This window comes from Nerophis ophidion, linkage group LG06, assembly GCF_033978795.1.
Source record: "Nerophis ophidion isolate RoL-2023_Sa linkage group LG06, RoL_Noph_v1.0, whole genome shotgun sequence".
NCBI classification, from domain to species: domain Eukaryota; kingdom Metazoa; phylum Chordata; class Actinopteri; order Syngnathiformes; family Syngnathidae; genus Nerophis; species Nerophis ophidion.
In genome coordinates this window covers 14,687,406-14,699,817 of record NC_084616.1, presented here as the reverse complement: position 1 = coordinate 14,699,817, position 12,412 = coordinate 14,687,406, and the positions used below count along the sequence as shown (strand labels likewise).

The 12,412-nt window shown below is 41.0% G+C and overlaps 1 protein-coding gene across 4 annotated transcripts in view; it reads left to right on the top strand.

Annotated features, from left to right (window-relative positions):
• The window catches only part of wu:fa11c10 (protein FAM110B), a 96,510-nt gene that overhangs the window by 58,648 nt on the left and 25,450 nt on the right, over positions 1-12,412 (top strand). The window contains exon 1 of one of the 4 annotated variants that reach the window (XM_061902727.1): positions 583-601. The exons of the other annotated variants lie outside the window; for them this stretch is intronic. The gene's annotated coding sequence lies outside the window, so the exon portion shown is untranslated. Of the gene's footprint in view, positions 1-582; positions 602-12,412 lie in introns of those variants that run through there. 4 annotated transcript variants of the gene reach the window in all.

Here is a 12,412-nt window from a genome sequence, read left to right as displayed (position 1 = left end):
CTAACCGTTGGGAGTTTTCTATCGCGGTTATCATCAATACCGTTTATTTATACATCCCCAATTGGCATGTTAGCTTTTTACTTATTATTGTATATGTGTGTCTCTTTGTTAAAGGGGAACATTATCACCAAACCTATGTAAGCGTCAATATATACCTTGATGTTGCAGAAAAAAGACCATGTATTTTTTTAACCGATTTCCGAACTCTAAACGGGTGAATTTTGGCAAATTAAACGCCTTTCTGTTTATCGGTCTTTTAGCGATGACGTCAGAACGTGACGTCACTGAGGTAACACACCCCCGCCATTTTCATTTTCACATTACAAACACCGGGTCTCAGCTCTGTTATTTTCCGTTTTTGCGACTATTTTTTGGACCCTTAGAGACATCATGCCTCGTCGGTGTGTTGTCGGAGGGTGTAACAACACTAACAGGGAGGGATTCAAGTTGCACCACTGGCAAGAAATCTACCGCCAGACCCCCATTGAATGTACCAGAGTGTCTTCACATTTGACCGGCGATGCTAAGACAGACATGGCACAGAGGTGTATGGATAACCTGCAGATGTATTTGCAACGATTAAGTCAACGAAATCACAAAGGTGAGTTTTGTTGATGTTGTTAACTTATGTGCTAATCAGACATATTTGGTCACGGCATGACTGACAGCTAATCGATGCTAACATGCTACGCTAATCGATGCTAACATGCTATTTACGCTAGCTGTATGTACATTTGAAACTAGATACCCACATTTAATGCGAAACAAACTCTTAAATCGACCGATTTAAGTTGCTCCAGTGTCACAAGATGCGAAAGTCCTGATCGTTTGGTCCGCACATTTTACCGGTTTTGCTAATAAGGCAGCCATGCTATGGGCCACTTCATTAGGTACACCCACGCTATGGCCGAATAGCGTCAATAGCTATTCGCTCAATAGCTTCAATTTCTTCTTCAATTTCGTTTTCGCTATCTGCCTCCATACTCCGACCATCTGTTTCAATACATGCGTAATCTGTTGAAACGCTTAAGCCGCTAAAATCCGAGTCTGAATCCGAGCTAATGTCGCTATATCTTGCTGTGGTAACCGCCATGTTGTTTGTATTGGCAGCACTGTATGACATCACAGGGAAATGGATAGTGGTTTCGAAGATAGCCAAAATAAGGCACTTTAAAGCCTTATTTAGGGATATTCCGGGACCGGTAAAATTTTGAAAAAAACTTAAAAAAATACATTAAGCCACTGGGAACTGATTTTTTTTATTGTTTTTAACCCTTTTGAAATTGTGATAATGTTCCCCTTTAAGAAACACTGGTAAAAAAAAAACAGTATTTGTACGTATTTTATGTGCCTCTAACACTTATTTTAACACAGGTTAAAAACAGGATATGGGGCTTTTAAGTCACTCAACTCATGTAATTCCTCTTTTGACTGCTAATGGTTACAGCATCAGCCCAAGTATGACTTTTTGTGGTATGTTTTGTCTAATGTTATAGTTAAAGGCCTACTGAAAGCCACTACTACCGACCACGCAGTCTGATTGTTTATGTATCAATGATGAAATATTAACATTGCAACATATGCCAATATGGCCGGTTTAGTTTACTAAATTACAATTTTAAATTTCCCGCAGAGTTTCCTGTTGAGAACGCTGCGGAATGATGACGCGTATGATGACGCGTGTTTGTGACGTTATTGGTTGGAGGTGACATTTTAGCCCAGCACCACTTACGGCTAAAAGTCGTCTCTTTTCATTGCATAACTACACTGTATTTTGGACATCCGTGTTGCTGAATCTTTTGCAATTTGTTTAATTAATAATGGAGACTATAAAGAAGAATGCTGTTGGTGGAAAGCAGTGGATTGCAGCTGCCTTTAGCAACCGAAACACAGCCGGTGTTTCTTTGTTTGTTGTGAAGCTTTAGCACAAAGCGGTCAAGCAAACATGTTTCTCTACAACAGTGGTGCCCATTACGTCGATCGCGAGCTACCAGTCGACCGCGGGGGTGTGTCAGTCAATCTCGAGCCAGGCTTTTAAAAAAAATAGACCTAAAAATTATTGATCATCAATCTTCACCAAGACGTCACTTAAATGAAATTCACGGTACCGGAGGGTCTTGTGAGATGACGCTGGCTGCGAGAGGAAGGCGAGAAACACTTTTTATTTCAACAGAGAAACACTTTTTATTTCAACAGACTCTCGCGCTGTACCTTCGGTAAAAACTCTAAAGGCCGACTGCACATTTCCTATCTTCACAATAAAAGCCCTGCTTCATGCTGCCAGCGCTAACTAAATACAGAGTCTCGGAAAACTGGCGTGCACAAGCGATCCCTCAGAAAGCTGGCGTGCACATCACTTGTGCACGCCAGCTTTCCGAGACTCTTATTTTGTTAGCGCAGGCAGCATGAAGCAGGGCTTTTATTGTGAAGATAGGAAATGTGCAGTCGGCCTTTAGAGTTTTGACGGAAGGGACGGCGCGAAAGTCTGTTGAAATAAAAAGTGTTTCTCGCCTTCCTCTCTGTCATTTTTTCATAATAATGAACTGGCAGCAGCCAGCGTCATCTCACAAGACCCTCGGGTGTCGTGAATGTCAATCAAGCAAGCTACGGAATTTGCCGCCAATGTTTTTCTTGTAAAGTGTATGGAAGCTGGATGAATTAGATGCCAAAAACCAACCACTTTCATGTGGTATTGTACAGAAAGGACAACTTTTTTTCTCCTCCATTTGAAAATGTGGGCGTTATCATCATTACTGTCTGATTCCAATCAATGCAAGTCATCAGAATCAGGTAATACACCAACTTATATTCTTGTCTTCGTGAAAGAAAGACATCTTTATGTGTTACACATGCTTGTATTATCATTAAACACATTTAACTTGTTTACAAAGATGTCTCTTTCATAAATAAATAAATATAAATGATATATATAAATGAGGTAGATCCCCTCGAGTTGGTCAATTGAAAAGTAGCTCGCCTGCAGAAAAAGTGTGGGCACCCCTGCTCTACAACATGTCAACCAGCAAGTTTTTGGATGGGAAAATTGTGATATTAAGTCGGCTCTTACCGGAGACGTTAGCGGATTATGCGACCTCCTCCTGCAGCTGTCAAAAAGGCAGCTGTGATCTTGGCTCCTCCATTGGCTTCTCTCAGAGACACTGGCGGTCACCGCCAACCTCCGACTTTCAGGTATGACTTTATAATCTCACTAAAACACTATTTTCCGCGCTATAAGCCGCCCCGTGTTATAAGCCGCACCTTCAATGAATGGCATATTTAAAAACTTTGTTAACCTATAAGCCGCACCGGGTCATAAGCCGCGCCCACGCTGCGCTAAAGGGAATGTCAGTCAAACTTTAATAATACAAACCAGTGTGCAAATGTGCAATCACAACAATAGTAACACTCAAAATATTGCAGAGCAATAGCAACATCAATAACTCAACATTGCTCGAACGTTAATGTCACAGCAGACAAAGTAAACATTTAAAGCTCACCTTCAGAAGTTATTCCTCATCCATAAATCCCTCGAATTCTTAAAAAATTGGGCGAATACGGCATCCAAAATGGCGGGCTCCGTCTCGTCGAAGTCATCAGTCAGTGTCGCTGTTGTTGTCCGGCAGTTCCATGAATCCTGCCTTCCTGGCCGGATCTTTTTTTCAGCTATCTTGTTTTTACAATATGCGCGGAAAGTAGCCAGCTTTTCTTGAAAGTCTTTTGGCAGTTGCTGTGAAATAGTAGTCCGTGTGCGGATGGAGAGATTGCGTCTTTTCATGAACCGGAACCACAAAGAAACACCACCGTTAAAATCATCCAAGTGAAGTTCGCTTGCTAGCGCTGTTGCCGTCATTGGAATAGTGATGGTACTGACACTTCTGCTTGCTGCTCTCTGCTCAACAACCCACTGTTCCAGTTTGTCCTCCAACTGTTGCCATCTTGCTTTGTTCCCTCGGAAACTCTGTGTTGTCTTCTTTACTTGGCGCAGGTCATCTTGTTGCTTCCTCCACCTAAGCACCATTGATTCATTTATGTTCAATTCTCTCGCTGCAGCTCTATTTCCGTGTTCTTCTGCGTGACTTATTGCCTTGAGTTTGAATTCTGCGTTGTACGCGTGTCTCTTAGTAGGAGCCATTTTGTGGTCCTCTTTACAGAAACACACAAATGAAATGAATCGGATTAGCCGCGCGCTTCTTCTTCTACGGGGGCGGGTGCTTACCTTGGCGGTTGCGTACCGTAGAAGAAGAAGCGCTTCCTCTTTCCAGGTGGGCGGGCGCTTACCTTGGCGGTTGCTTACCGTAGAACAGGGGTGCCCATTACGTCGATCGCGATCGACTGGTCGATCTCGGAGGGTGTGTCAGTCGATCTCAAGCCAGGCATTAAAAAATATACATAAAAATGAGCAATCATCAATCATACCAAGACTTCCCTTTCGTCAGTTGTTTGACATTCTCGGCACCCGAGGATCTTGTGAGATGACGCTGGCTGCTGCGAGCTCATATTTAAGAAAAAAATTACTAACAGGAATTTATTAACGTGGACCCCGACTTAAACAAGTTGAAAAACTTATTCGGGTGTTACCATTTAGTGGTCAATTGTACAGAATATGTACTGTACTGTGCAATCTACTAATAAAAGTATCAATCAATCAATCAAAAACGCAGAGAAACACATTTTATTTCTAGAGACTCCGTACCTACTGTCAAAACTCTAAAGACCGACTGCACAGTTCCTGTCTTCACCATAAAAGACCTGTTTCATCCTGCCTGTGCTAACAAAATAAGAGTCTCAGAAAGCTAGCGTGCACAAGCTAGCAAGCTACGGAGTTTGATGCCAATGTATTTCTCCCCCGCCCTCAGCGACCGCTTTCTCACTTGCTTGCCCACCCGCACTCACTGACGTCACTCACCTGCTGCCAGACATTAAAGGGCCACACACATATGCTACTCTCATAACAAAGTGTTTAAAAACGAGTATACAAGTTGGACAAATGAGATGCCAAATCCAACCACTTTCATGTTGGATTTGAAAGAAGGACTTTTTTTCCCCTCCATTTGAAAATGCGGACGTTATCAGCACCACTGTCTAATTCCAATCAATGCAAGTCATCAGAATCAAATACACCAACTTATATTCTTGTCTTCATGAAAGAAAGGAATCTATGTGTGTTAAACATGCTTGTATTATCATTAAACACCTTTAACTTGTTAACAAAAATGTCTCTTTCATAAATAAATAAATATAAATTATAAATAGGAATGAGGTAGATCTCCTCGACTTGGTCAATTGAAAAGTAGCTCGCCTGCAGAAAAAGTGTGAGCGCCCCTGCCGTAGAAGAAGAAGCGCTTCCTCTTCTACGGGGAAAAAAGATGGCGGCTGTTTACCGTAGTTGCGAAACCTAAACTCTATGAAAATAAATATTTATATTAATACATATATAGGGCGCACCGGGTTATAAGCCGCACTGTCACCTTTTGAGAAAATTTGTAGTTTTTAGGTGCGGCTTATAGCGCGGAAAACAAAATAAGCAGATAAGGGATTTTCCAGAATTATCCTAGTAAATGTGTCTAATAACATCTGAATCGCTCCCACTGCCGTCGCTTTTTTTCTTCTTCTTTTTTTTAGTGCTTCACTCTAACTTTCCTCATCCACGAATCTTTCATCCTTGCTCAAATTAATGGAGAAATTGTCGCTTTCTCTGTCCGAATCGCTCTTGCTGCTGGTGGCTATGATTATAAACAATGTGAGGATGCGAGGAGCCCTACAACCAGTGACGTCACGCGCACATCGTCTGCTACTTCCGGTAAAGGCAAGGCTTTTTTATTAGCGACCAAAAGTTGCGAACTGTATCGTCGATGCTCTCTACTAAATCCTTTCAGCAAAAATATGGCAACATATCGCGAAATGATCACGTATGTCACATAGAATGGACCTGCTATCCCCGTTTAAATAAGAAAATCTCATTTTGGTAGGCCTTTAAGCTGTGTAGTCAGTCAACATTGAATGCAAATGAACATGCTAGGTGCTGCTGGTTACTTCCTATTGTTCTCTTTGGCTAATGTATGCTAATTTCTTCGGCCACCTGCTCCTTTTTTATCACCCACTTTATCAAAACATGCCTCCTGACACACACACACACTGAAAATAGGGGCGCATTGGAAAAAGATGTAATCAGAACTACCACCCCCATGTGCAATAGAGTATGGATGTGCAATATTTCCTGAGGCCACTGGCATGGGGGAGTGAGGAGAGGGTTAAGTTGATGGCTGGTGCTTTACAGAATAAAGATGGAGCAATAACAACCACTGATGCTTCAGCTCCTGCAGCTGACTAAACCCTTTTGCAAAACAGTTGCATAACACACTGCACAGTCATGCGTGTGTGTGTGTGTCAGTGATGTTCTCCACTCGGCCATGCGGGAGAAAGTGTTCTTGTCTTCAAAACCAGAGCTTTGGAAAGGTGGAATCCTCTGAACTTTGTGTTTTCATTGGCTCGTTATATCCGTCCAGAGGTCGATAACCTTTTTAACTTTGGTATTGACTCGAAAACGGAAGTTGTGTGTCTCTTCGACTATTGTGTGATGTCGGTGTTGCATGCTCATAACCGCACACTCAGGTTTGCTCATAAGTGTGAGTCAGCCAGACTGTGACTTGTTAGAAACTCCAAAGTAGCGCAACAACACTTCATCCCTTGGCCCAAACCAGCAGTTTTTTTAAAGAAAATTCTGCTCATAAGAACCTGTCTGTGCTTGTTCTATCTCCAGAAGAACCATTGCCATTCTTTGACCGTGCACTAAATTAGTCTGATTTCTTCATTACCATATTTTTCGGACTATAAGTCGCAGTTTTTTTTCATAGTTTGGCCGGGGGTGCGACATACAGTGGGGCAAAAAAGTATTTAGTCAGCCACCGATTGTGCAAGTTCTCCCACTTAAAATGATGACAGAGGTCTGTAATTTTCATCATAGGTACACTTCAACTGTGAGAGACAGAATGTGAAAAAAAAAACCAGGAATTCACATTGTAGGAATTTTAAAGAATGTATTTGTCAATTATGGTAGAAAATATGTATTTGGTCAACCATTCGAAGCTCTCACTGATGGAAGGAGGTTTTGGCTCAAAATCTCACGATACATGGCCCCATTCATTCGTTCCTTAACACGAATCAATCGTCTTGTCCCCTTAGCAGAAAAACAGCCCCAAAGCATGATGTTTCCACCCCCATGCTTCACAGTAGTTATGGTGTTCTTGGGATGCAACGCAGTATTCTTCTTCCTCCAAACACGACGAGTTGAGTTTTTACCAAAATGGATACATGGATGATACAGCAGAGGATTGGGAGAATGTCATGTGGTCGGATGAAACCAAAATAGAACTTTTTGGTATAAACTCAACTCGTCGTGTTTGGAGGAAGAAGGAAATAGAATAGAAAGGAATAGCTGAATCAGGCTAGAATTAAAGGGGAACATTATCACAATTTCAAAAGGGTTAAAAAGAATAAAAATCAGTTCCCAGTGGCTTGTTTTATTTTTCGAAGTTTTATTCAAAATGTTACACCTCCCGGAATATCCCTAAAAAAAGCTTTAAAGTTCTTGATTTTCGCTATTTGCGATGCGACTGTCCATTTCCCTGTGATGTCATACAGGGCTGCCAATACAAACAACATGGCGGTTACCACAGCAAGACATAGCGACATTAGCTCGGATTCAGACTCGGATTTCAGCGGTTTAAGGGATTCAACAGATTACGCATGTATTGAAACATATGGTCGGAGTATGGAGGCAGATAGCGAAAACGAAATTGAAGAAGAAATTGAAGCTATTGAGCGAATAGCTTTTGACGCTATTCGGCCATAGCGTGGGTGTACCTAATGAAGTGGCCCATAGCATGGCTGCCTTATTAGCATCGCCGGTAAAATGTGCGGACCAAACGATCAGGACTTTCGCATCTTGTGACACTGGAGCAACTTAAATCCGTCGATTGGTAAGTGTTTGTTTCGCATTAAATGTGGGTATCTAGTTTCAAATGTACATACAGCTAGCATAAATAGCATGTTAGCATCGATTAGCGTAGCATGTTAGCATCGATTAGCTGGCAGTCATGCCCTGACCAAATATGTCTGATTAGCACATAAGTCAACAACATCAACAAAATCAACTTTGTGATTTCGTTAACTTAATCGTTGCAAATGCATCTGCAGGTTATCCATACATCTCTGTACCATGTCTGTCTTAGTATCGCCGGTAAAATGTGGAGACACTCTGGTACATTCAATGGGGGTCTGGCGGCAGATTTCTTGCCAGTGATGCAACTTGAATCCCTCCCTGTTAGTGTTGTTACACCCTCTGACAACACACCGACGAGGCATGATGTCTCCAAGGTTCCAAAAAATAGTCGAAAAAACGGAAAATAACAGAGCTGAGACCCGGTGTTTGTAATGTGAAAATGAATATGGCGCGTGTGTTACCTCGGTAACGTCACGTTCTGACGTCATCGCTAAAAGACCGATAAACAGAAAGGCGTTCAATTTGCCAAAATTCACCCATTTAGAGTTCGGAAATCGGTTAAAAAATACATGGTCTTTTTTGTGCAACATCAAGGTATATATTGACGCTTGCATAGGTTTGGTGATAATATTCCCCTTTAAGCTTTTAGAATGGCCTTCCCAAAGTCCTGACTTAAACGTGTGGACAATGCTGAATAAACAAGTCAATGTCAGAAAACCAACACCAATTTTGTCAAGAAAAGTGGTAAAAAATTCAACCAGAAGCTTGTGGATGGCTACCAAAAGCGCCTTATTGCAGCAAAACTTGCCGAGGTAAATGTAAGCAAATATGGACATTGCCGTATGTATACTTTTGACCCCAGCAGACTAGGTCACATTTTCAGTAGAGCCATAATAAATTGATAAAATAACCAAACTTTATGAATGTTTTTTGTGACCAACAAGTATGTGCTCCAATCACTTTGTCTCAAAAAATAACAGTTGTAGAAATGATTGGAAACTCAAGACAGTCATGACATTAGGTTTACAAGTGGATGCAAACTTTTGACCACGACTGTATATAGCAGACAACACCAATAAATATTGGAGATTGCGCCACGAACAAGACACTACTACTAAAAAGGTCCTTCCAGAGTTGCTGGATGCGGGTCCGAAGCAAAGACTGATGGGAGAGAGTTGTTTTGAAGCAATTTTCCGAAGGAAAATGGAAAGAAAATAAGCTCTGCGGATTGATGGAAGGAATTTTATGTCCTAAGGAGAAGACCGTTTATGTCCTGATACAAATTAAAATGAGGGTTGCTATTGTTGTGTCGAAGTTTGCCAGTTGTGTGGAATACAGAGTTATTGCTAATCAGTTTCAATTGCACAAATGCAGCGTGAAGAATACGTTTTCTTCTTGGCCTTGTACAAACCCTGTTTACATATAAGTTTGGAAATTGTGTTAGATGTAAATATAAACGAAATACAATGATTTTCAAATCCTTTTCAACCCATATTCAATTGAATGCACTACAAAGACAAGATATTTGATGTTCAAACCCATAAACTTTTTTTTTTGCAAATAATAATTAACTTAGAATTTCATGGCTGCAACACGTGCCAAAGTAGTTGGGAAAGGGCATGTTCACCATTGTGTTACATCACCTTTTCTTTTAACAACACTAAATAAACGTTTGGGAACTGAGGAAACTAATTGTTGAAGCTTTGAAAGTGGAATTCTTTCCCATTTTTGTTTTATGTAGAACTTCAGTCGTTCAGAAAACGACAAGAGGAAGCGGCGCATACCTTTCGAATTGGAAGAGTTGTTTACAAGCGACATTGAGAAAGAAGATTTCATGGGATTTATCGATTACGAGTGACAGATTGTTTGGTAAACATATAGCATGTTTTATATGTTATAGTTATTTGAATGACTTTTACCATAATGTGTTACGTTGACATACCAGGCACCTTCTCAGTTGGTTATTTATGCGTCATATAACGTACACTTATTCAGCCTGTTGGTCACTATTCTTTATTTTAAATTGCCTTTAAAATTTATATTCTTGGTGTTGGATTTTATCAAGTAAATTTCCCCCAAAAATGCGACTTCTACTCCAGTGCGACGTACTGTATATATGTTTTTTTCCTTCTTTATTATGCATTTTCGGCCGGAGCGACTTATAATCCGAAAAATACGGTACCATGTTTTTAATACACACACCTCACAATTTACAACAAAAATGCTGTCATGGATAAATATAAGACACATTAGGTTGATCTGTCAAACATAGGGCTGGGCGATAAAACAATAACAATATATATCGCGATAGACATGTGATCAATATCAATAGAAAATGGGGTCGATAGAACGTTCGATAATTTCACTGAGTTCTGTTAGAAAAAAAATAGCAACAACGGCTAGCTGACGACGAGGAGTGATACTAAACGGGAATATGAGTGCGGCAGCACGAGAGGAAATTGTTAAAAAAAAAAAAAGGAAACAGTATTTTGTCATAGATGTGAATGTTGTCTGTCTATCTGTGTTGGCCCTGCGATGAGGTGGCGACTTGTCCAGGGTGTACCCCGCCTTCCGCCCGATTGTAGTTGAGATAGGCGCCAGCGCCCCCCCGCGACCCTGAAAGGGAATAAGCGGTAGAAAATGGATGGATGGATGTTCAGACGCAAGTTTATTCCGATGTTTACAATATTTTGTAAGACATGTTTGTTTCTGCTTGCTTAATGTGACTGTTATTTATTTACATATATTTTTACCAATACGGCTTTAAAGCCTGAGTTGTACAGTACTAATTTCTTAATTACAATACTTTCCACATTTTGTTGGATTAAGCATTATTATTATTATTGTCATTATTTGCACATCGACCAGTATTTTCATTTATTTGACTGTTTTTCATAATGCTGACCTCATTCTAACGGTTAAAGGTTATATTTGAAATAAAAGTATTTCAATTCAGCCTTTTTTCTCCTGGTCTTTATTTAGAATAGTTTTTTTTTTATCAATAATTATCGATATCTACTGATATGAAACACTTATATCGTGATACATATTTTTAGTCATATCGCCCAGCCTTTGTCAAACATAGTGGCCACCTTAGTGACCGTGTGAGCAGCTTTGATTGCTCCAAAGCCACTTTTTAACTTCAGTTGTAAATGAAGAGTAATCCGTTAAACTTTTCAAGTTTGTTGCGAGGTGGTTCCATTCCTTTATGTCTTTATATGAAAAGGCTGATTGTGCAAATTATGTTTTACTTCTCGGTACGCTATATCGTACAGAGACAAACCCGCGATTTATTGAGTATATCGATATATATTGCCCAGCCCTAATTAAAGCACTGCAATATAAATGTAAGGTTTTTTTTAATGGATTTAATCGATCAATGGTTGTAGGGTAGAATAAATGTGCATAGATACTTTGCTATCAGTTCTTTCTTAAATTCAACAGTATTTCTCACCCTCTAACACTGGCAACTTTCTTTGTTGGATTATTTTTCATCGTACTTCATCGTAAAATGAAGTCAATCAAGACTTGTGGGGTCTTTTGATATGTCAACATGACAAAAAGAAAGGTGATTATTCCCCACTTAAAACATGTCACCGTTTCTTCCCCTCCCCACCCTAAACCGTGCCTCTACCCTAGACGCCGCCTCTGTTTGTTTTTGTGTGCTATCTGAGGGCAACGTCCGGCGGGATCACGGCCGCTGCGATACCACAGGACATCCTGCGTCACAGAACACACACATGCACGTGAATGCTCTTTGCTGGCCGTGTTTATTTTTACATTGACCATGTTTCCCCATCCTTACCTCCTCATTACTACTTCAACTACTCCCCCAAAACTGAAGCGTGAGGAATAAAAGCAGGCCGGCTGGATGCAGGCCAGAATCAGCTGTGGCCCCTCATGGGCAACCCCCCCCGCCCCCCGCCCCCCCCCCCCCCCCCCCCCCCCCTCCACATTGTGTGCATGTGTCCTCATGCACATTAATGTCGGCGTCAGAAAGCAATGCGATTGCGGTCAGCATAACTGAACAGCCGCGGAATTGTGAGAGTTTCCGTGATAAATGCGGACCGTCATTCCCTGGTCTTAGGCTGCGGTGGGTTCCTGTGGCGCGCTTTGTTTTTTTTGGAAAGCTCGTCCGTTGGAGCTGCAGTGGCAAACGTGAATGGTAGACAGGCCGAGGAGTGTTTTTGTTTTATTGCTTTTTTTTTTGTCGTAGCTCTCTCTCTCACACACATACATGATTCTTTAAAGGGGAACATTATCACCAGACCTATGTAAGTGTCAATGTATACCTTGATGGTGCAGAAAAAAGACCATCTATTTTTTTAACTGATTTCCGAACTCTTAATGGGTGAATTTTGGCGAATTAAACGCCTTTCTGTTTATCGCGCTGGAAGCGATGACGTCAGA